Source organism: Alexandromys fortis, unplaced genomic scaffold (assembly GCF_014885135.2).
Source record: "Alexandromys fortis isolate MF-2015 unplaced genomic scaffold, M_Fortis_MF-2015_v1.1 scaffold_1, whole genome shotgun sequence".
In the NCBI taxonomy this organism is placed as follows: domain Eukaryota; kingdom Metazoa; phylum Chordata; class Mammalia; order Rodentia; family Cricetidae; genus Alexandromys; species Alexandromys fortis.
Window position 1 is genome coordinate 2578882 of NW_026067927.1, and position 4924 is coordinate 2583805.

The 4924-nt window shown below is 44.9% G+C and overlaps 1 long non-coding RNA gene across 1 annotated transcript in view; it reads right to left on the reverse strand.

Annotated features, from left to right (window-relative positions):
* The window catches only part of LOC126502584 (uncharacterized), a 15591-nt gene extending 11969 nt beyond the window's left edge, over positions 1-3622 (reverse strand). The window contains exons 1-2 of the long non-coding RNA XR_007591983.1: positions 3101-3622; positions 388-538 (exon numbers count right to left, since the gene is read on the reverse strand). This is a non-coding gene — a long non-coding RNA (uncharacterized lncRNA). The remainder of the gene's footprint in view (positions 1-387; positions 539-3100) is intronic.
* Positions 3623-4924: the final 1302 nt, after the last annotated feature.

The following is a 4924-nucleotide window of genomic DNA, read 5'->3' on the forward strand; positions in this document are numbered from 1 at the left end:
ATCCATTTCTATAAGGGCATTTTTCACATGTTGTTTAATGGACTCTATTGCTTTCATAAAGTCAATTTTTTCCAGTCCTTCCATATTAGGGTGTTCAAGTCCATCTGTTGTAAGATCATTGGGTTCTGGTGTTTTCATGTTGTTTTTCGGATTATTGGGTGAATTCTTGCCTTAGCACCTGCCCATCTCCTCCTATCGAAGCTATCTAATGGGTCTTTTAAAACCGGATCAGGTTTCCCTGTTGGCCAGGGGCTCCTCTTACAAAATGCTGTCGCTCTGTTTCCTGGATCCTGCCAGGGGCCAAATTCCCTCTAGCCCCTCAAAAGAATCTTCAGGAACAGGAACAGGATCCATAATTGCCAGGGACCTCGCCAACCAAAGGCCTACCTCTTTGCTTTAATTGTCGTGGGGCGATCTGCTCTCGGTGTTGTGCGCTGGTCCTCGCTGTCTGCCGCCTCCTACTCCGGTCTGCTGCCACCTGCGCCGCTGCTCTGCTGCTCCCCCTGGGCCTGCACAGGTGCTCTGCCGCCTTAAAAACCTTTATAGGCAGTCAAAGAGATACAATCAGAAATCTTGAATTATCTTGTCAGAACAAAATACTACCCTACGAATTCTAAAATAAATGCAAATGATATCAGGGAAATGGATGTAACAAGAAAGGTCAATACCCCTAGTGTGTTGGGCTCTAATCTGGAAGGTGAGGGGAAAAAATCAATTATAATGAAAATGGTGCAGAATCACCTTTTCCCCTTCCCAAGCATCCTGGAATTCTCACATATGACTTTATTCATTGGGAACAGATCTAATGAGTCCAAAGAAGCCAAGATTTTTCCTTCAGCAACCGAAGGGGTAGTTTGGTTTTTTGTTGTTGTTGTTTTGTTTTGTTTTGTTTAGCAGCAGATCATGTAACTAGTTTGAATTAAAGGAATAGATTATTCCAAAACCACAATCTAAATCCTGAGCCCTACAAGGATGACACTGCACACTCCTCCAAGAGGTTGAAGGGAGCTACAGAAGCAAAAATTATACAATGGAAAAAAGAAAGTATCTTCAACAAATGGTGCTGGCATGACTGGGTATCAACATGTAGAAGATGCAAATAGACCCATATCTATCCCTATGCACAAAACTCAAATCCAAATAGATTAAAGACCTCAATATAAATCCACCCACACTGAATCTGATGGAAGAGAAAGTGGGAAGTAACCTTCAGTGCATGGGCACAGGAGACCACTTCCTAAATATAACACCAGTAACACAGACACTGACAGCAACAATAAATACATGGGACCTCCTGAAACTGAGAAGTTTCTGTAAAGGAAAGGACACAGTCATAAGACAAAATGACAGCTTACTGAATGGAAAAAGATATTCACAAACCCCACATCAGACAGAGGACTGATCTCCAAAATATAGAAAGAACTTAATAAATTAGACATCAAAATTCCAAATAATCCAATTAAAAATGGGGGTACAGAACTAAACAGAGAATTCTCAACAGAAGGATCTCAGATGGCTGAAAGACACTTAAGAAAATGTTCAACATCCTTAGCCATCAGGGAAATGCAAACCAAAACAATCCTGAGATGCCATTTTACACTAGTTAGAATGGCTAAGATCAAAAATACCAATGACAGCTTATGTTGGAGAGGATGTGGAGTAAGGGGAACACTCATTCATTGCTGGTAGGAATGCAAACTTGGACAACCACTCTGGAAATCAGTATGTTTCTGAGAATCAAGTTGATTCTCAGAAAACTGGGAATCAACATACCTCAGGACTCAGCAATACCACTCTTGGGCATATACCCAAAAGATGCTCAATCATGCTACAAGAACATGTGTTCAACTATGTTCACAAAGCATTACTTGTAATAGCCAGAACCTGGAGACAACCTAGATGCCCCTCAACCAAAGAATGAATTAAAAAAAAAAAAAGGTGGCACATTTACCTAATGGAGTACTACGGAGCAAATTGGTCAAGACCATGAAGGTTTCACCCTCTGAAACAGTCTACCTGAGCTAATGGGAGCTCACCAACTCCAGCCAGACTGGGAAGGAACAAGCATAGGACCAAACTAGTCCCTCTGAATGTGAGTTACAGTTGTATAGCTGAGACCGACTGCAGGGTCACTGGCAGCGGCCCAAGGATTTATTCTGTTTGTGATGGCTTTTTGGGAACCCATTCTCTTTGAATGGATGTCTTGCTCAGTCTAGATATAGTAGGGAGGGCCTTGAATCTTCCCCAAAGCAATGTGCCTTACCATCTCTTAGGAGTAGATGAGGGTGTGGAGGAAGGTGGAGGGAAGGGAGTAGGAACTGGGATTGGTATGTAAAGTGAAAAAAAAAGATAGCTTGTTTTCATTTTAAAAACAAAACAAATAATTAAAAAGAAGCAAGTTGGAGAGGAAAGGGTTTATTTGGCTTACACTTCCATATTACTGTCTATCATGGAAGACAGGACAGGAACCGGACAGGGCAGGATCCTGTAGGCAATAGCTGAGGCAGAGGCTGTGGTACTTACTGGCTGTCTTCCGTGGCTTGTTCATCCTGCTTTCTTACAGAACCCAAGAATCAGGCCAGAGATGTAATCACCCACAAAGTGCTGGGTCCTCCCCTACCCTTTCCTAGTTAAGAAAATGTCTTACAACTGATTATTATGGAGGAATCTTCTCCCTCTTCAGATAATTCTACTGTGTGTGTGTCAAGTTGACACCGGACTAGCAGGACACAGGCGGTGGTGAGTACGTGGGGTGGTCGGTAAAGTCTGGCCTCAGTACAGGGCAGGGCAGGCTCCCTGAATTCCTGAACCTAAGAACTGGGCATGGACAGTGGAAGAGACCTAAGAAAAAAGGTCACTCAAACTCCAGCCGGATGTCTCGATGTTGGAGACAGGAAGCCCTTGGAAGCTACCTGGTATCCTGGCCCAGTGGGTTTGAGCAAGTTAGGACCGGCTTGGAGGGCAATTCGGTGCCTCAGTCAGGAGCCCAGCCTTTCCCTGGTCACCTCCAGCTGGTGAAGACACCAAGTTCCACAATGAACCCCAAGAACACAAAACAAGCAGGCACACAGAGGAGCAAGGCAGCTGCTCCCATCCTTACCTTTGCCTTGACTTTCATGCTTAGCTTTGGTCTCTTTGTGATTTTTAAAACCGCTCATGGTGGACATTCTCTGGCTGCTCCATGCTTGCTTTCGAAGGGCGAATTCTGTCCTGCAGTCACCAGCAAGTCTCCTTGGAGAGACTGAGATTGTATTGTCTGGCCCAGAAGGCAGAGGCGTTAGCCCCTGGAGGGACCGGAGGACCTGGGGCAAGAGATGGGTGGGAGACCGCAAAGGAGTAGAGAGAGAAGCAAAAAGAGAATCAAACGCTTGCCCCGAGATCTGGCTTAAGCTACCTTGGGAGTCTTCAGGCTGCTTCCTCCGCAGCCTTGGGGTGGACGCGGGATGGCGCCAGTGCTGCACACACACAGGCAGCGATAGCGCCCAGCCGGTATCCAGTGCCTCCTCTCACTGTGCCCTAACTGGGGTCTGCAGCCGCGGCCGAAAGAAGTCCGTTAGCTCTGAAGAACGGCAGTTATCCCAGGAGTCCCTTTGGAGAGTCTCGAGAGCGCTCTGAAGGGCCTGGTTAGTGTTCTCTAGTTAGGCTCCGCGGGGTTCTCTGCTGTGGCGCCTAAGCACTTTCCCTGGTCTCCCAATGCCGCTGCTGACCCCTGGCGGCCATGAGGAGAAACGCACCAGGAGCTTTCTCCCCACCCTGTGGCCATCAGTGCTGGGCATGCGCACAGACTCTCAGTCAGGTGAACTGTTATAAAAATCAAAGGAGGATGAAGCTCTACAGTTCAGGAAGGGAGGAAAACTTCTTGAACACCATCAAGCTCTCTATGCTAGACTCAGCTCAGGTACTAGGATAACAGGGAAAGCATGGTATATTAGGAATCAGTCGCATTAGAATGTTATGTGGCTAGCATTCTCCCAACTTTGTTAAAATGTTAGGGACCTTTCCTGGCTCCTCTCAAATTCTTCAAATGCTGTGGTCCTTATTTATCAAAGTGATATGGTAAGGCCATTTATGACGCCAAAATATTTATGCTGCAAGATCTGAAAACTGTAAAGACTTTAACTCTGAACACACATGCCCATAGCATTGATCAAACATAAGACAGCAAAGGGAATTGGCAGCAGGAAATTATCCAAAACGATCTCACCATATATTGCATATATACGTAGTTACAGGCAGTGTGATAATTCTATAGATAAAAAACACTCATGCAATTATAGGGCTTGGGGAGGTGGAGGGAAGGAAAAAAAGGACTGTGAGCACCGGGCAGTTTGGTGAGTGACAAAACAGAGAAGAATAGGATTTCAACAATGGATAGTTTAGAGTGATGGGCGATTAACATATGGCCTCATAGGTGCAAGGCTGCCCCCAGCTGCACCCCCAGTTCCTGTGTTTAAGTGTTGAATAGTAATAGTTGGGGATCTCCCTTGGGAGGAATAGATACATTCCAGAGAAAAATAACTTAGTCTGGGTAGCTGCAAATAAGGTTTCCAGAGATCCACTCAAATGTTAGGTATGCTAGATGGTAAAAAATACTTCACAAACTTTACAACATCATGTGTCATGTTTTGCAATGGATCGGCATTTTTTTTAATTGCTCATTGCATCAATTTAATTTTTAGCACTGTTCTGCTATATAACAGAATTGAATAATAGAGGAAGATTCCTTTATTTTGGACACTGGGTCTCATGTAGACCAGGCTGGCCTTGAACTTCTGTTTATTATGTGACCCAAACTGCTATGTAGATGAGGACGACCTTGAACTCCTGATGCCTGTTTCTACCTCTGAATGCTGAGATTATGTGAAGATGCCCAACAACTGGTTTTCTGCAGTGGTGGGAACTAGATCCAGGTTTTGGTGCATTC